This window comes from Cricetulus griseus, chromosome 2 (genome assembly GCF_003668045.3).
Source record: "Cricetulus griseus strain 17A/GY chromosome 2, alternate assembly CriGri-PICRH-1.0, whole genome shotgun sequence".
Lineage (NCBI taxonomy): Eukaryota > Metazoa > Chordata > Mammalia > Rodentia > Cricetidae > Cricetulus > Cricetulus griseus.
This window is the reverse complement of record NC_048595.1, coordinates 201,672,311-201,691,568: the sequence shown is the minus strand read 5'-3', so window position 1 is coordinate 201,691,568 and position 19,258 is coordinate 201,672,311. Positions and strand designations below refer to the sequence as shown.

The 19,258-nt window shown below is 54.9% G+C and overlaps 1 protein-coding gene across 4 annotated transcripts in view; it reads left to right on the top strand.

The window, feature by feature from the left end:
* Positions 1–704: 704 nt before the first annotated feature.
* Cxxc5 (CXXC finger protein 5) overlaps positions 705–19,258 on the top strand; it is a 31,401-nt gene continuing 12,847 nt past the window's right edge. Inside the window, exon 1 of one of the 4 annotated variants that reach the window (XM_027400774.2) lies at positions 705–834. The gene's annotated coding sequence lies outside the window, so the exon portion shown is untranslated. Of the gene's footprint in view, positions 835–951; positions 1,079–1,132; positions 1,242–10,536; positions 10,672–19,258 lie in introns of those variants that run through there. The other 3 variants (XM_027400772.2, XM_027400773.2, XM_027400775.2) reach the window with 3 other exon arrangements.

Here is a 19,258-nt window from a genome sequence, read left to right as displayed (position 1 = left end):
CCCCCAAAAAAAAACCCCAAACCATCCTTTCTCTGTCTGATCAGTTTCTTCATCTGTGAAATGGGAATAGGACTCTGCCTCCTTTCTTCCAGTGGAGTTAGTGGCTACTGAATTCAGGAAAAGTGGTTTCTGGGAAGGGTGCGGTCTTTGAACTGAGAGTCTGCGGACCAACGAGCACCTGAGCTGGAGGGTGGGCAGCCAAGCCCTCCCTCTCCATTCCGGTAGCTTGTAGCCCCAATGAACAGCTAAACAGGGGCAGAAGGTCGGCTGATTTTCCCCGGAAGGTGCGTCTGCATACCCAGGCATCTCTTACAAACGGGGTGGGGAATATTTATTTTATTTATTTGTAAAGTTGCACAGAAAAAAGGTGAAGCCGGGTGCGCTGGGGAGCTGAGCCTGGGCGTACTTCGCCAGGACGCTGGGATCGGGAGGCGCAGGGGCTGCGGCTCCAGCTTCAGAGCCTGCGGCGTCCAAGTGGCCAAAGCTGCTCTGGGAGGGAGGCCGCGGGAGGAGGGAGGGAATCCGAGGTGCAGAAAGGGGGGGTGTGAGGGAGCCGCTAGTCCGGTCCGGGTTTTGCCGGCAGCCCCGGGGCAGCGTTCGGAGCTCCTGCCCGGGCGGGCGCGCGGCGCGGCGGCAGAGGCGGCGGAGCCTGAGCTGGGATGTAGAGGCGGCGGCGAGAGCAGGCGTCCGAACAGAGCCAGAAGAGGAGAGCCTCGCCCCCGACAGCCCGGCCCCGCGTCCCAGCCTGTGCCTAGCCATGCGCGCCGCCTGCTGAGTCCGGGCGCCGCACGCCGAGTCCTCCGCCCGCCGCGCCGCGAGGCGCTGCGCTCCGGGGTGATTAGTTGCTTTTTGTTGTTTTTTAATTTGGGCCGCGGGGAGGGGGAGGAGGGGCAGGTGCTGCAGGCTCCCCCCCCCTCGGGCCAGCCGCGGCGGCGCGACTCAGGCTCTGGCCCCGGCGCGGCGGGCGACTGGAGCGGAGCGCACCGCGGCGGTGCCCAGAGCGGAGCGCTGCTGCTCCGCCCCGCCCTCCCCCTCGGCCTCGCGGCGACCGTGGCGGCTCGGACGACTCGCAGAGCCGGTAGGTGTCGGGCCACGGCCCTCCCCGGCCCCCCGCAGAGGCCAGCCCCCTCCCCTTCCCCGCCTCCCTCCCTCTCCTCCCCCGGGGCTCCGTGCGCGGCCGGGGCCGGAGTTCGCTGCAAGTCCGCGGAAAGTTTGGTGGCGCGGGTTCCCCCGAAGTTCAGGTGCGGAGAGCCGGGGATGGGGAAGGAGGGGTCGGTGTTTGGGAGGGGCGGGGGACGCCCGCAGCCTGAGCCGCGGAGCTTGGGAGACCTAGCTCCGGTGATCGCTCGGTGGCCGCTGCTATATCCAAGCCTTCCCAAGCCGCAGTATGCTCGGTCGCAGATCACTGAGTTCAGACAAAAAGAGGGGTTTTAGGGTCGAGGACGGCGGGCTGGGAGCGGAGGAGCGAGGCTGGAGCTCTCTCTGCGGGGGACGCTTCCTTCCCAATCACTGGTGCTCGCGGGCGCCGGGGGGTCCTCACCTCGCCGCGCTGGGCGGGTGCTGCGCCTGCGGGGGCGGCTGCTTGCAGAGCTGCGGCGCGCACTCCCGGCATCAGACCCCACTCGCTGCCCTGTGTTTGTGGGCAACCGTAACTGCCCCGAGCTCCTCGGACCTCTCGTGGCCGTGCCTCCCCTTAGACTTGGAAGAGGCGGCGGCCACTTCTGTTTCCCTTCGGTCCCTCGCCCCCGCTGCCTGCAGGGTGCCTGGCGGGCTGATCAAGTTTGACCTTTTTTTTTTTTTTTTTCCCCAGTCAAAGTGTATCACCCCCACCTCTGCCGCCAGACGGCCTCTCCTGTCCTCTACGGCCTTGGGGAGTCTCGGACTACCTCTCCGTGTGTGCCCAGCTGCGTGCAAAGCCGGGGACGCAGTATGGGGGGGGGTTCTCAGCTGCAGGACTGCAGGGGGCGGGCATCCCAGGCTCCTGCCACGCTGATCTGTCCCCGAATTTACCCCCCCCCAGTCCCTCCCGAGCCCCCTCCCTTTCGCATCCCTGGAGCCGGGGACTGAACCGCCGCGAGAGGAATGTGTTAATTTTCTGACCGGGGGAAGTTGTCCTCGCCCGGAATGGGCTGTTTTCCGGCGGGGAACACGGGGTGCGCCTGGCTTTGTTTATATATAGGTTCGACCGAAGGTGAGGAACCCCGATTTTTAGGTAGGGGACCTGTCACAAGAGCTAGTGCGCAACGGAAGCAAGAAAAATTTCCCCCTTTTTTTTCTCCCGGGGGAATCGTAAGGGGTGCGCAGAGTTGGGTTGGTGCCACGGGTTGCAAGGAGGTACCATTAGATTTGGGGGATTCTGTAGTGACTCATCTTGAAAGACTTGGTCTCCCTAGTGTTCCTAAGGGGGGGTGAAGGTTTGGCAGCCGCACCCTACTTTGCTCCCCGGGACCCTGGGTGGTCTGAGAGTTGGGTTTTACAGTTGGGGGTGCCCAAAACGAGATGCGGATTAGGTTCTTGATCCCCGCCTTCATGTGCCCCCCCCCCGCAGTTTGGAGCCCTTGGTTTTGTAGTGTGCGGAGCCCTCCCTTGCCCCGCGGGTTTGCCCAGGAAGCGCTGGGGAAGGGGGCGTGTGATCGCTGGCCCTCGCCCCCGCCCCCGCCGGAGCCGCCCCAGGGCCGCCGGCAAACAGAGTCCCTTTCAAGTTTTCCGCTGGGGCCGCCTGGCGGGGGCTGCGAGCGCGGTCGCTGCGGACTTGTTTGGAGCGCGGTTTGAACGCCCGGCGCCACCTCAGCTGCCCCCGCCCGCGGGGTTCGGGGTGTACGGTCCTAGCGATGAGGAGCATTTAAATGAGATGGTTAGGAGGCGCCTGAGGGCCTAAGCTTGTCCTGAGGTTCTACCGAAAGACTGCTGTGTTCTGGTTTTAGCTGGAAATCCTTCCCGTCCCCTTCTTGAGAGTAGTGCGAGGAGACTATCCGCGGCTACTTCGCCTGTTACTGCATGATGTTGATTTAGCAGTTCCCTAGATGAGAGTCAAGCTGGAGCTTGTTGGGGGGGCGGTGGTAGTGGCTCGCTTTGCAGCTGTCACCTCCCCACTCAGAACGGAAATTGTCCTCCTTAGGGAGGAGGGAGGGGTGACGGTTTGATTTTTGCTCCGGGGAGGGGTGGGAACAGCTGAGGGAGGTTGGCCTCTGGGTTCCCAGTCAGCCCTGACGGCTCTGTAGGTGTCGCCCCCCCCCCATCCTGGCAGGAGCTAGGTTCTCTAGGGGAAGCCCCTAGCTCAAGCTTGAGGGCTTGAGGTTCCCCCCTTTCCAAGGTAGGACAGAGGGACCTCTCCGAGCTAGGCCCCTGGCTGGCTGGCTTGTTCGTGTCTTATTTATGTGTGTGTTTGGGCCCGTTTTCCCAGCTCAGCAGGTGACCCTGGCCTGGGCCTCCTATCTCCCCTGTTGACTTACCAGAGGGCCAATGGCCTCCCCTTTATCACGTGAGGCCTGGAATGTCCACCAGGCTGGGCCTATCTGTGTGCTGCATGGGGGAAGGGAAGGGTTCTGAATCCAGGGCTCAAGCCCCTCACATGCTATGTGCCTAGGGCTCCCATGGTGACCCCTCAGTTTCGCTGTTTCTTTCTGGTACCCATTTAGCAATTGAGAAATTGAGGGCCATAGGACTGTGGGGCCATGTTTGTCTCTGCAGATTAAGTACCCCATCTTCTGGGGTCCCCACCTAAGTTACTCACGAGAGCATGCAATGAGATGGAAGTCCCCCCTCCATCTCATTGGAGTGAAGAGCTTTGGACTGAGCTAAAGCCAATGGATCGATTTCCTAAGGGTGCTTGGTGAGCTAGAGAAACGGAAGGTTACAGGTGGGACAGACCTGGTCCTGCTCTTAGAATTCTGTGTGATGTGTCGGCTAATTCTCCAGCATTTGCTGTCACTGGTCATGGATGGGCCAGGCTTATCTGCAGTCATTGCTTGTGAGAAAGGACTGCCCCTTCAGAGGCCCTTTCATTTATTCACTCTCTGACCAGAAATGTAAGTTACTGGTCACTTTGCCACTCTGGGGGGGGGGTGCAGCAGGGTGGAGGGTTTGCCTCCCTGCTGCTACTCTCCTCCCCCTGTCACTTGGCCTCTCATTCTGGAGCTGGGTGTCGCTGTGTATGTGTGCGAAGTGTCCTTGATTAAGTATATTAATAGTTAAACTCTCACTCATAGCTGGAACTCACCAGACCACAAAAAGCCTCCCCCGTTACTCACGCACTACTGCTCAACAAGAATATCCCACTAAAGTTTTTTTTCTGCACTCTCTAACTTCCCGCTTACTCTGCCTGCCTCCCCTCGGTGCTGAGCCCACCTTCCCAGGATGCTGGCAGTGAGAAAGGACTGCCCCTTCAGAGACCCAGAGGCCTATCAGCTGACAAAGATGGGCTTGTGTGGCACTGTGTTGATCTGCTGTGTGAGAACTGGATGGTATATCTATGTCTTTGAATCTGCCTGAGGATGTGGGAGTTTTAAGATGTTTGATTTTGTGAATGGTTATGTGTATCTGTACATATACCTCATACACCTAAGTCTGAGATAGTGTGTCTGAAGGTAGGGTGGGTGTGTGTGTGGGTGTGTGTGTGTGTGCGCTCTGTATGTTTCCAGTACTTGGAATTTTGTAGGGTTTGTGATTTGTATGTGTTTGTTTTGTGGCAGGGTCTTAGTGTGTATAGTCCTGGCTGCCCTGGAATTTACTATATAAACCAGGTTAAACTGGAACTCATAGAGATCTGTCTACCTCTGCCTCTTTAGTTCTGGGATTAAAGGTGTGCCCTACTGCTCCTGACTCCTGGCATGTGTGTTTTATATGGGTTTGTAAATCTGGATGTGTTCACCCCTTTAGTGGTGTGTGTCTGAATTGTGAGTATTTTAGTAAACCTAGAAGTAGGCATATTTGAGCTGGGTGGGAAGTGGCCAGTGGCTGGTATTCTTTTCCCTTTCTATATCTCTGTCTGCCAGTCTGACTTTGAGTCCCTCCCTCCCAGCTTGTGAAGTAGAGACTTAAAACCTCTTCTCCGTTGTGCCTCTCCCCTTCCCAGCAGTAACTGGGCAGCCTCCTGGTCTGCCTGTGTGCTGGGAATTTTGGAAGCCTTGGAGGGAGACAGGCTGGGGCCAGGGTGACAGCGCATATCCACAGCGATGGCAGCCTGTGATTATAAGAATAAAAGGATTTTAAGGTCATGGGTGTTTTTTACGTTTCTCCCCTTTGCTGGAGCTGGTGGCAGCAGAGGTCCACATCTGTGTGTCTGCAGTTAGAGTGTATTCCTATGCAGGTAACCATCAATATATGTGTGACTTTCCTGGGAACATGATCACGTATGTGGCATGCATGAGCAGAGCCTGTCTGCCTTGACCTCTCACATGAGAGTTCATGGGTTTGTCATGGATTCTCCAGAGGTAATAGGGGGTGATTCCCAGTTAAACTTCTGCTGCTGGGCAGCCCTCAGAGCTGGAACTCTTGACAGTCTTCTAAGGGAGAGTGGTCCAGCCTCAAGTCTTGCTTACCTATTTTCCCCTCCCCTAGTCGAGTGTTCTGGCTTGGAGAGTAACTGGACCCAGTCACCTGGACAAGACCACATCTTGGGGTGTCAGTGCCCCTGGCCCTGCTCCAGCCTCTGTAATTGCATTCTGCTGCCTAATCCCCCGCCAGCTCAATTAGATTGCAAATTCTTCTTCATTTCCTGCCTCTTGATGTTGGCCTCCCTCTGGGCTTGCAGGGATTGGGGGTGGTGGGCAATCCCAACTTGCCTTCTACTAGCACTAGGGAATCTGGGAGGGTGATTAGTTCCTGCTACAGTGACCCTAGAGCTAAAGTCAGAACCTTAGGGACCAGCAAGACAGTTCTACTAGCTCTTCAGAGCCAACTACAGTACCTCTCTGTCCAGGGATACCTGTAGAATAGGCAGGTCCCTTTCACCAGGCCTCTATGCCATTTCTTGACCATGGAACTCCATAGGCTGTGCCCAACTCCTGCTATTATTTACTACTCGCTAATGCAGCAGTTAATGAGTTAGGTTTTTTTTTTTTTTTTTTCTCAGACTTGCAGAAACCCTTCTTCCTCTGCTGTCCCATGTTCTGGGACTTACAAGCATATACCAGCACTTGCAGCCATAGCCCTGTTTTCCACCTTTTCCTGATAAAACATTCCAAGCCATAATGCTTTTAGAGGCCCCTGGGACCACACAGCCCTCTACTGGATCCCCTAATACCATCCCTGGACTCCACCTAGACAAGTACACATGGATGGCAGGACTCCAGTTCATCAGACCTGTTTGTGAGTCCTGGCCATAGGGCTGACTGTATGAGCAAGCGTTATCTTTACTAACCTGTTTCTTGTCTCTGCGGTGGGACAGTAAGTGGCTACTTCATGAGACCAGTTTTAGATTGAATATAAGGACTGAGCATGAGAGTGCCTCATCCAGTCAGCAGCCAACATGAATTGGCTTTTTTGTTGTTGTTTTGTTTGTTTTGAGACCGCGCGCGCACACGCGCGCGCGTGTGTGTGTGCGTGCGTGCGTGCGTGTGTGTATGTATGTATGTATGCACGCGCACACACACACACACACACAGCCTTGGCTTCCTGGAATTAATTGGCCATGCAGACTAGGCTGGGCTTAAACTCACAAATCTATCTGCCTCTTTGGGATTAAAGACATGTAACAGCACACCAGGCTTAGATGTTGGCTTTAACAGTGTCAAGAACAATTCCCAGTGAATGGGGGAGGGGGACATGGGTGTCTCTAATAACCAGGTGTGTGACCTTGCCTTTGTCACTCTCTCCACTCTCAGCTTGTCTTGTGTAAAGTGGACCTCAAGGCATCAGAAGGTGTGCAGGGTGCTTAACTCCAGCAGGCTTGGCATGCTATGTTATGTTATTTCCTCTCCTTTCTTTCTTCACATAAACCCTGGCATGGGTAGACACACACACACACACACACACACACACACACACAAGGCAAGGGACTGATCAAGGTCATGAGGCTGGTAGTGGGACCAGGGAATGGCCTGCTGGTTCAGCTGGGCTGTGAGGCATAGTCTCCTCTCTGATAGTCACTGTGAAAAGTGGTGGCTTGGCTGGACTTTTTTTTTTTTTCCTGGGAAGGGGAGTCCTACCCCTCCTTCCCCAGGAGGCACCATGGCAGCCACTGTGGCTTTCTTACTGGGGTGACTGGCAGCTCTGGAAGACTGACTGTACCCAACTCAGCCTGAGGGGAGAGTGAGATGCAGAGGTCTCTCTTCTCTCACCAATCCCCATGGCCCCTCCCGCCCTCTGCATGTCCTCTGTTGGACAGGCTGTGACAGAGGTGGGGCTACTTTCAGCCTCAGGCTCCCCTCTCGCTTACTGGCTAGTCATCTGAATTCTGTGACCTCTGCCACTCACTGGCCTGGGCTTTTTAATATTTCATGTCCCTTCAAGTCGACCCTCCTGCTCCAGCCCACAGGGCTCCCTTTGTCTGCCCCCCAACCCCACCCCAAGCATCTCTGTCACTGAGTTACTGACCTGGCGGGGCTGCCTCTACCTTCTCCTACTGTGACTACCCCTGTGTCTTCCCTGTCTCTCTTGACCTGCCTCCTCCACACCTCCACTGACGATACCCATCCCCACTCCATTCCCGTGTGGTGTCCCCTCTCTGACATCTCTGCCGGTCTCATCTGCTTTTTCTCCGTTTTCCTCTTTTGTTGGTCTCCCCCTTCCCAGTGGAACAGAAACCCTGGCAACTGGTCTGCCTGCCTGTCCTTGCGCCCTGCGCCCCTTCCTGCCCCCTCCTCCGGCCTGGCTGGCTGACTGGCTGGCGTGAGAGCTGGTTTTATTTATTTTTCTGTTTGTTTGGGAAGAGGGCAGTGGCAGCCCTGGGCCTGGCTGCTGCGCTCTACTTAGAGCAGCGGGCAGGCAGCCGTGCTGGCCTCCCAGGAATGTGGCTGGGACGCCCTGCGCTGTATTTACTCCTCTCCAGCTGCTGGGCTCAACAGGGCAGAGCCAGGCCTGCCCAGTGGCCCCTGGGGAGCCTTGGACTCCCTCTGTCCTGTCTGGCAGACCCCACGTGGCTTTTGGGGGGACCAATCCCTCCCTTGCCTCTTGACCTCTTCTGACCTCCTCAGGCTCTCTTGGTCTACCAGCAGGAATGCTTGTTTGCCTTGCTGGAATGGGCCTACTGTGAGGGTACTGGAGGCCTAGTACCCAGCAGTCACCCTATCTCCCACCCAGGAGCTTAACCTAGGCCTGTAATCTCCTAGCCAGAACTGTGAAAAACATGACGCCAGGCTTCTCTCCACTGGGTCTAGTCCCTGTCCTGGGCACAGAGCCAGAATGGCCGGATCCCTCATTGCCCTCACACAGGTCCATGTGCACACACCTTAGTGTGCACACATACACGTATGCAGTGAGACCTGCTTAGTCACAAGCATGTGCTGGGTTGTCCTTTCCCTGGAGACAGTGCCACACTTCCTGCCATCAGCTCCCTCATTCATCAGATTCCTACAAGCTTCTGAGCCTGCTCTTTGCCAGGCTTGCAAATGGGATGTGGCAGTGACTCCTCTCTGCACCCCAGTGCCTGGCACCGTGTAAGTGTTCAAAGACTTTAGCTATTGCTGTCATCAGGCTCGACCCCCAAATGGATCTGAGAATGGCTAGCCCACCCTAAGCCCCTACTAAGTGGTAGATGCTGCTATGTCAACATCTTTCTGGCGTTTTTCTGCTGCTAAATCCCCACAGTAGACTAGGGAGCTGGGTGTTGTGTGTGCCTAGCTGTACACAGATGAGGAAAGTGAGTCCATGACAGGCGGTGAGGACTCTAATGACAGCTAGAGTTGGTCAGTGTTTGATGTTTTTTACACCTTCCGCTCTGCCTGAATGTTTACCACCCCACCCCTCACCCCCATCATCCCAGCAGTGAACTTGATGTGAGGCATGGAGGAAGGCTGTTTGACTAGTCGGGTGAATGAATGAATGAATGAGCTGGCAGTGTGTGTGAACTTTCCCAAAGTACAGTGGGACTTGGGGGTAGATAGGCTGATGTGTAGACCCCTGCTGGCTCAGTGAAGCATAGTGGGAAGTGAAGTGCTGAGCAGCCATCACTGAGAGATGAGACCAGCAACCTGCTGGGCAGAACCAGTAGGCAAGTCATACCTTCTCTTTGGACCTCAGTTTTTATGTCTGTCATTTGGGCTCCAATTTGGGGTCTTTTTTTTTTTTTTTTTTTTTTTTTTTGGCTGTTTGTCAGCTGGCCTCAACTGGGGCCAGCCTGGAGGTGAAGGGACTGTGGTGGGAAGCAGGAAACAGTGGGTGGTGAAGACAGGAAGATAAAGCCAGGAGCTTGGCTTGGAACCTGAGAAGCGGAGAGACCAGTGCTGACCTGATGTGGGCTGGGCCCTCCTCTGGGGGAGGGGAGAGCACAGGCATGCTCTCGCCGCACATACACACACAGCCACCAGTTCTTGCTCCCCCACAAACTCATTTCCTGACATCTGTGTAGTTAGTAGCCCTGTGTGCCAGGAGGAGGTGGCCTGTCCCCTTGGGGTTAGACTGGTTCCTCCCCCAGCCCATAGTATACCCCAGCTTTATGTCATTTCCTGTTGACCCTGATAGAAGAAACCCAGTCTCTCTCCTGCCCAGTCCCCTCCCCAAAAGCTAGGTGGGAGATTGTTTAACTGGCCCTGCGTGGAAGATGGAGGTGAGCTGCACACAGCCCCTCCCCGGGCTGCCAGATCTTGGCAGTCTAGAATTTTTAGTGATAGGAGTCAAGAATCACAGACTGTTTGCAATGGAAGGGTGTTTTAAGTCACCAAGGGTTTTCCTGCGGGAAGGAAGCCTGGATGGCCATGCTTCAATCTCCTTGTTTGATGATAGAGAACACGGGGGCTGGGGCCGGGGCCCGGGCCTTTCCTGAGGTCACAGAGCCTGGAGACCTCAAGTGACACGAGCCTATTCCTGGGACTGAAAGGCCAGTTCTGCATGTAGCGTGTGGGCTCTGGGCCCAGCCAGGCAGCAAGGGGCCGTGGTTGGCCTGCAGGCACAGGAGGGGTCCTCCCTGTGGCAGCCTGCCGCCTGCTGCCCACGCTTCCCGAGGCACCAGCGTGAGGAGGAAATGCAGGCTGTTGCTTCCAGCGACAGCAGGCAAGGCCGGGCGGCTTCCCAGCTCCCCCTCTGACTCATGGCTGCCTGCAGCTCCCCTCCCCTGGGCTCCTCAGCAACCCCATCTGTGCAATGGGGAGAGGAGACTTTGTCCCACGATATGGTTCGCTAAAACAGTAAGGACCACTGTTAAGCTGTGGAGAGACAGTGTAGTCCAGAGGCCTTGCGGCTCTGAAAGGTTCCCTTGGATTACTCTGGTCTCCCCAGCAGCTTGGGGAAGGGGTGTCTGGGTTCCTGAGCAGAAAATGTAAGGTTATGGGGCAGATGAGGATGCCAATCTCCTGAATCTCTTTCAGGAGATTGGATGGGAAGCCTGTTCCTCCCCCTGGGTGTGTATGTGGAGGGGGGAGGAGCTCCCTCAATTATCCCACAAGGGTAAAGTGGGCATCTCTACTGGATACATATATGAGGGGTGCTGGGGACTCTGAGCCAAGAGGCACATCTCCCAGGGAGAAGGAGATCCTTGACAGCAGAAATGGGGGAGGGGGTGACTGGATCACAGAGGTGAGTAGAAGATTGGCAGCTAGGTTATGGCCCCAGAAAAACCCTACCCAGCTGCTCTCTTAGGAAGACTCAAAGAGCTGGATGGGGAGGCAGTAGGGGGCAGACTTGGCCTCCCTCTGGCCCCCCTCAAGTCTAAATGGAATCAGCCCAGCCTGGCAGCTGGGTGGGTGTGCCTCTCACTGCGGGAGAGCAGGAGTGCACCCTGGGGGGGGGGGGCTATGACTGTCAAGAGGAGTTGGGCCCTCATCCAGATTTCAGAGCCTTCTGATGACCTCAGCTCTGTCCTGAGCTACTACCTGGGAAGCCTTTGGAAGGGGAGCTGGCAGGTGCTCTTTCATTGGCCCAGGAGAATGGGAAACCCCTGTCATGGCCTCCTGGGATGTTGGGGTGAGCAGTAGGGATATAGGCAGCTGCCATCCAGACAGACTGGCTTGCTTAAAGTAGCCTCCCCGTCCTCCGTGCCCAGAGCCAGGAACTGGGGGTAATTGTGAGAATTGAAACTGGTCTCTCCTGCCCTGTCTTTCCTCCAACTGTCCACCAAGCTCTAGGCTCTGGTCTTTTCCCATCCCTGACTGCGTCTGCAGAACCCCCTGGGAAGATGGGGAGGCGGCACGGCGGGCTCAGAACAGCGGGCGCCTGCTCAGCCAAGTATTTTGCACGAGCTGTCAGAGACAGACAGGCACGTGGGGAATTCGGTGCATGTGGGGCTGGGGGAAGCAGCGGGTGGGCAGAAGGAGGGGAGCTGTGGCTGCCTCCTGGCCTGCTGAACCTGGTGGAGATGACTAACCCCCACCAATACCAGAGCAGAGTTGGTTTTGGAGATGTACTGATCCCATCCAGGGTCCAAGCTGGGAACCTGCTGAAGTTAGGATCCAGACAGGAATTCGGGTTGTGCCTGACTGTGGCCTCCAGGAAATAGCAGCTCTCTCGAGTGCGTGTGCGCGCGCACACACACACACAGAAACACACACACACACACACACACACACACACACACACCCTACCTTGTCTCCTGCACACACACACCTACCTTGTCTCCTGGCCAGAGTCCGGTTGGGTAGATTGGAGGAGATTGGTGTTGCCCAGTCTGAGCAAGGAAAAGACAGAATTGGGGAGCAGTGTTTATAAGCCCAAATTTTGTATTATGGGGAAGGAACCTCTGAGGCTTTGTGACCACTGTGCAAAGATCCCAACTTAGCTGCTTTTATGCAGTATCCTTAATAAGTCCTGCTAGGTAGGACAGCGCCCAGAGCTGAGTAATATTTTTTTCTCCCCCACACTAAGACCCAGAGAGAGGCATTCACTGACCCAGGGTGACTGACTGACTACCCATCCATCCTTCCCTGTATCCCCATGTGGGTGGAGCCAATGAGAAGAGGTGAGCTTTGGGGTTTGCGGGGGGGGGGGGGCACTAAATTTAGTCATCACTGCGTAGCTGGGCCTCTGGGAGCAGCTGTTGGTGCACAGACAGAGGCCTGAAGCTGCATTTAGTCTGGACCGAAATATCCTCCCGCCCACCCACCCACTTGCTTGGGTAGCCAGGCTGTAGGCTTGTTCCCTGAGGGGCAGCTTGCCTGGGCCTGGCGACCCGGTAGGGCAGGCAAGATGACCTGATAGGCTTTTCCCAGATCAGGTTTCCATGAAACAGGAACCGCAGGCGGAGACTGGACCATGGGGGCCAGGGCAGTCAGAGCCTGGGGGGCCAAGGACGCCTCCCCTGCTTCCCTCTCCTGCTCCGCTTCTGATGCAGCCTCCCCTTCAGAGGCCTGGGGAAGCAGCAGGTTATTTATCAAGCCAGCCTCCCCGCTGCGCCTGCCCGCACGCCTCCTCCCCACCTCTTGTGCTGGCGGCCATCAGCCCAGCAGAGCAGGGTGAGCTGGGCGGGCAGGCGGGTGGCGAGATTAGCTCAGGAGACGTGAGTCACCCCATCCCTAGCAGGCAGAACACACACTAGATACAGCCACACACACAACGCAGCCAGGGACATAGGATATACACAGCTTCAGAACACCTAATTTCACATACCTCAGCATGACCCACTGCCACTCATGCTCGGTTACATATGTGTGAGGACCTCAGAAACACCCAGTCCTGGTGCACATTCATGCTGGCACACATTTGGCAAGCAGACATGCACAGTCACAGTCAGGTATAGGTAGGAAGCCACACTTGCCCTCACAGACCTTGTGTACCTCCCCATCCTGTCCAGGCTCAGGCAGTGGTCTCTAGGCCGTGGCTCACACCTTAGGAGGCTGCAGGGTTACACCAGGAGCACCAGTAGCAGTGCCTGTTGCATGCACTTTCGTATACACAAGGCTCGGCTCACCCCTTGGTCATGTCTTCTGGTTCTGTGTGGTGGTGTGGAGGAGTGCTTTCCCCATTAGGCTACTGTGGCCCCATTTGGGTGCCCAGTTGCCCTTATCATAGGGAACTATAGCTCAAGCAGAGCATACCAGGTGAGGGTAGGCAAGGAAAAGAGGCCAAAGAGCTGGGAGGAGGAAAGGATGGAGAAGGAGTGCTGTGGAAATCCATTTTTCCAGGAGCACTGAGTGGGCCAGCTCTCTCCCTCTGCAAGGTGGGGTCTGTGAGAGATGGGAACATCCCGGGAGCTGGAGGAGGACCAACACCTCTCCTGGCACAGTGAACTGTGTCCAAGCAGTCTGTCCTGCTATACTGGCATTCCCCTTGATTCCCAAGACTTTCATTACACAGTGCCCACCCCCCCAGCTAGCACCCCGAGACTTGGGATTTAGCCACACCTCTTAGTCTGCATGGCGCTGGTCTAACAAGAGGGCCTGGGCTGTGAGGTTGGCAGTCTGCCTGCAGTGGTGTCTAAGCCTTGGCTCCATTTGGGGCCAGGGCTTGCCTTCTCTCCCACATAGAATAGAAACATGACCGTTTTCTGTATAAGATGTGGGATAATTGAGCTGGGTGGGCATGGCCTTGTGATCTGAGGGGCCTTGACAGGATGGACAGCATCTGTCTCTACTACAGACTCCCACTTCCTGGTCTCCTCTCCCTATGTGCTGTGTCATGTCCCACGTTTTCTTTGTTTTGTTTTTGTTGAGACAAGAGTCTCACAATGTATGTAGCCTTGGCTGGCCTTAAACTCAAGTATGTATGTAGACCAGGCTGTCCCCAAACTCACAAAGATCTGCCTACCTCTGCCTCCCAAGTGCTGGGATTAAAGGTGTGCACCACTACACCTAGCCTGCCAAGTTTTCTGGCTTCATTTTTATCATCTCTAACATAGACTTAACCCCATCTTTGTATTAAAGCTGTGGTTCCTAAAGTAAGTGATGAGAGCTAAGGGTGTGGCTCAGCGGCATAGCTCATGCCTGGCATGTGTGAGGCTCTGGGTTGAGTGGCCACTGTCTGCTCTACCAAAGCCAGACTTTTTCATGGGGTTGCACTCCTCAAGAAACATCATTAATTGGATTGTCTTGGAAATGACCTGTCTGGAGCTCTTCTCAGCTGAGGGGCAGCAGGTGGGGTGTGAGGGTTCAGAGGCCTCAAGTAAATCACTGGAGGCCTCATCCTGGAAGGAAAGAGACAGAGCCAGCCATAGTTCCACAACTACTGATAGAGAAGTGCCACCATAGGGTGGGCATGGAAAGGGTGACCATAAATGTAGGTGGGCTCTTCCTGTGGTCAGTGAGGTCAGAAGAGGCATGGGCCCAGCCAACAACATGCTTGTCTCCTGGGGTCTGCAGGTAGAGGGCAGGAACTGCTGTGTAAAGGGGTAAGTTGGGGTGGAGTGGGGTGAGGTGGGTGGGAGGAGCAGAAGATAGGTATGAGGGAATTGGCAGCTCACAGGAAAACTAGGGCCTTGGTCATCCAATACCCATGACCTAAGCAAGTGATGACTGTAAAAATAACAAGCCAAGCTGGGCCGTGGTGGGACATGCCTTTAATCCCAGCACTCAAAGCCAGCCTGGTGTACAGAGCAAGTTCCAGGACATCTAGGGCTGTTACACAGAGAAACTTTGTCTCAAAAAAGCAAACAAATAGGGGCTGGAGAGATGGCTCAGGGGTTGAGCACTGACTGCGCTTCCAAAGGTCCTGAGTTCAATTCCGAGCAACCACACGGTGGCTCACAATCATCTGTAATGGGATCTGGTGCCCTCTTCTGGCATGCACTGTATACATGATAAATAAACAAATCTTTTTTAAAAAGCAAAAAAAATAACAAGCCATCCCCATATCAAAAACTTGGGTATGTGGTCTATAGGACCTAGTGGGTTGGTTACTTGCTATGTTCCAGACCAGGGTTTGAGCTCAGCAAGCTTCAGCAGCTTATCTGGGATCCCCTAGACTAGGTCTAGGCAGAGCAGGGTTAGGTATCCTGACTCCAAAGCCCAAGTAGACTCTTCAGCAGCCTGAACTTGTGCCTCCAAGAGGTATGCTTCCCCATCTCAGAGTCATGGGTAATGAGTAATGTTTGCTGCTGAGACTGCTGACCTTAGGAGGGTGAGCACCCATGGGGATGTCCCTGCTGAAAAGTTCTGTGACATTTTAGCACTAGGCTTGAGCCACCTAGGCACTTACTGGGGCCCTTTTCTCTGGGGAACTTGAGGTTCTTTAAGCAAACATTTCCTTTTAGGTACACAGGAACAGTCATGGAAACACGACCCTGTCCCCCATCTTCTGGTTGGTTTACCATTTAACCAGACAGAGCCCCAGGCTCCATGTGGTCATTGGGGGCTCCCTAAAGCTTGTCCCCAGCTCACACCACTTCCTCCTTTTAGTCACTGTTTCTGTGTAAAATGGCTGACTCCTACCCATTTGGAAGCAGAAGACTCTCTCAGATGCCAGTTTCCAGAGCTGCTGCTGTCCTCACGCTGTCAACAGAGGCCTGGGGCAGCAGGGTGGGCTCTAGAGTTGGGCCAACCAATATTTATAAAAGGCTCACCTTTTGCTGCCCAAGCTTGAGTGACCTCGGCCAGTCACTGCCCTTGTCTGAGCCTCAACATCCTTCTCTGTGAAGAGGGAGAACCATGTTACCCTTGTCTTTGGGCTGCTGTGAAGATGAACAAGATGGTGTGAACAGGGTACTTCACTATAGATGGTGGTAACAGTAAACTCCCTCCCCCAACCCTGCCCTCCTGGTTCCTGTCCCTCCTGCCTTGATCTTGAGGATTCTGGGAAGGAGATGGTGCCAGTCTGCTGGCTCAGCCAGCCTGGCCACTGACCTTCAGAGCACCCAGGCTGTCAAGGCCGCCTGACTGCCTGCTGGTTGGGTGGCGGGGAGAGCCAGCCAGCTCCTTCTTTGCCTGACGCCACCCGCCCCTGCTCCCTCTCTCCTCTCTCCCTCTCTGCGCCTGTGTGTGAGCTAATTAATCTCAGCCCCTTTGGGAAATTAGACCGCAGCCGCGTTCTCAGCCTCATGGAGCCTGTGCTGCTACTGGGCCAAGACCTGCTATGTTTGGGGCACTGAGGTAGGGGGTAGCAGCAGCAAGATGAACTCAGCAGGACACAGGTCTCTGAGAACCCTTCACTTTTGGGCTGAGGGACTCTGGGCTTAGTTCCTCCCTCCTCAAAACCAAAGGACACTAGGCAAATTCCCTGTTATAATGACACCAAACCCCCTGTGTCATTTTCAACCTGACTCCAGGTTGTCATGGTCATCCCTCACCTTGTGTTCTACCTCAGCATGGGGTCATCCTCTTCCTTTCCCAGCTAGGAGGCTGATGGAGACAGATGTAATTATGGAATTTTGCTTGGGAAATTAATTTCAAAAGTTAATTAATTGGTGGTTCCGGAGGTGGCAGGCTCCACGCCCAGCTGGCCTTGCTGACGTCAGTAGTGACCCACTGGAGACATGCAGCTTGCTGGGCAAGCTGGGAAGGGGGACCCCAATGACTCCACTAGTCAACTCTTTGACAGGTAGATGAACAGGAGCAAAGGTCACTTGTGTCCTGGCCCATGGTGAGTACCTGGGCAGCAGGGTATCCATCTAGTGAGGATGGATGACTCAGTATCCTAAGAACTCCCCACTTATCCATGTTAGTGGCCATTGTCGGCTTCCATAGTACACCGATCTCAGTGCCAAGTGTGTCCATTTCTTCAAAGAGAACAAATCTTTTGAGTGTTCACTTCCTCCAAGAGTAACATGGTTGTACCATCAAGCAGCCCAGGTTGTTAAGCTACTACTCCAGCAAGATGGAGCAGAAACTAGCCAGTCTACCTCCGAAGGAATGGACACCTTAGCAAGTAGAATCTCCAAGCACTGGCTGTCCTGGGTAGGGTAGGTAGTCCCTGGAACATAGCCACTCCCCTGCGGCCTGTCACCTGGGTGCCATTTTACTTTCTCCTACCATCCCATCTGCTTGTCAAAAGATACAGCTGGAAAGAGACAGGAGGCTGGCAGCCCTGTGCATGATGTTGACCACAGCTTCAGTTGGACCAAGTTCTAGACTCTGAGGAAGTGTGGGCACTCTCTGCCTTGAATAGAGAATGACCAGGGCTGGGGCAGAAAGTTTCTAGGTATGGGAGAAATTGAGGATACTCCTTGCCCTGTTCCATTACTGGGGTAAGGGACATGGGCTCCCTAAATGTTAAATCTGTGTACCCCAAAGTTGTGTAGTCTTGGACAAGCCCCTTGTTTTCCATAAGCCTTACTTCATCTGGGAAGGGTAGTGTAGGTGGCTACATATTCTGATGGCTGTGGTAGGGTCTGGGCAGGTGTTTTCTGTCCTGAAGTGTTTTCTCTGCCTTACAGAGAGGCAGGCTAAGTAGGAGAACGGGAGGAGGGGAGGGGGGTTCTACTGCCCTAGCAGCAGAAGGAGAATCTGGTGCAAGGGGAGGTGATGTCTGTGAGGGATCCAAAACCAAGCAACTAGCCTGCAGTCCTGAACCTGGGGACCCTTCGCCCACTGTGTGCTTCTTCATTTCTAGGGGCCTACAGGGAATTTAGTGTGGAGAGATGGCTCAGTGGTTACGAGCATTCCCTGTTCTTCCAGAGGACCTGGGTTAGTTGTCAGAGCCCACATTAGTTGACTAACAACCACCTGCAACTCCAGTTCCAAGGGATCCAAAGCCTCTGGAGTGCGGGCACTGGAGCGCACACTCTGAATCTTTAAAAAATTTAAAAAACATGCCAGGCATAGTGCTTTAATCCAAGTACTTAGGAGGCAGAGACAGACTGATCTCTTGATTTTGAGGCCAGCTTGGTCTACATACTGAGTTCTAACACACGCACGCACGCACGCACGCACACACACACACACACACACACACACACACACACACACACGCATTTTTCCAGACAGGGTTTCTCTGGCTGTCCTGGAACTCTCTCTGTAGACCAGGCTGGCCTAGAACTCACAGAGATCTACCTGCCTCTGCCTCCCAAGTGCTGGGACTATGGGACTAGAGTTGTGTGCCACCACTGCCAGGTGAAAAAAAATTTTTTTGGTGGTAGCAATTTGTATCTCATGTCAGTCTGGTCTAATTTGTAGTTCTTAGTTTCTTAGAGATCTGATCCCAGGCTTGGATTCAGTGGGCCACATCCCCTCCCTCAGCATCCTGTGGGCTAGCCAAAGGGAAAGAGGTTCCCACTTGCTCCAAGACCTGTTACCACCCCATCATGTTAGCCTATGGGGAAGTTCTCTGTATAAATTGTTAAATGTTTCCAGGAGCTCCCAAAGGGTGGTGTCCACAGCATCTTCCGGTATCCTAGGGCCCAGCACAGGGTTACCTCTCCATAGGGACTTTAGGCTTCTCTGTCCCCATTTTATAGGTATTCTAAGGTCTCATGAGGACAAGGTCACTTGAGCCCTGAGAGCTTGGGAGTTAGGGGTTCTGGAAGGAGGCAGAGGGGCTCAGAAGGCTGGTCTTAATCTTGCTGGGTTTTGGTTTCTTTGAAAGCAGGAGTCTTTGGTATTCCTTCACCCTCTGGTACTGGGGCAGTGAGTGGTTGAAAGAGCCTCTGCCTGTTTCCAGTTCATGTTCTTAAGTGTTCATGGCTATTACCATCGATACTGTTAGGTTGTTATCTTGGTGTTATTCATGCTTCCTGGGCCCCAGCAGCTGCTGTGCCTGTGCCTGGACCTTAGAGCCTGGTCCACAGAAGAGACGCTGCGCTCCTAATTAGTGCTCCAAAGAGAGGGCCTGGGTATTTAATTTTTGCTACAGGGTCCCACCGGACAAATGCTTCCCCAGACCCTCTGCACAGTTCTGGATTCACAGTTCTCCCCCAGTCTCAGGTAGAGGGACTGGCCCCAGGCGAAAGCCTCCCCAAATTTCCCCTGCCACTCCCTCCGCCTCCCAGACCTCTGGGGCCATGAATCATTTATGAGGCAAAAATGAAACCAATTAAGGACAAACTTTGAAAGCCTCTAATTGCCGCGCCTGGTGGCATGGAGGAGTGAGGGGCGGCAGTTCTGCTCGCTGTGGAATCTCCTTGGCCCCAGCCCTCCTTTCCAGGCCGTCTCCGGGCGCCACCACCTCCTGGCCGCTCGCGGACGTGCCTTCGCTGCTCTGGGCAGCCGCCTGGCGCCCGCCCCGTCCTCCCAGGCCGACTAATTAGGCCCGGCTCCCTCCTGCGCTGCCCGCTCCAGGCCCGAGGTGATGGCGGCTCAACCTG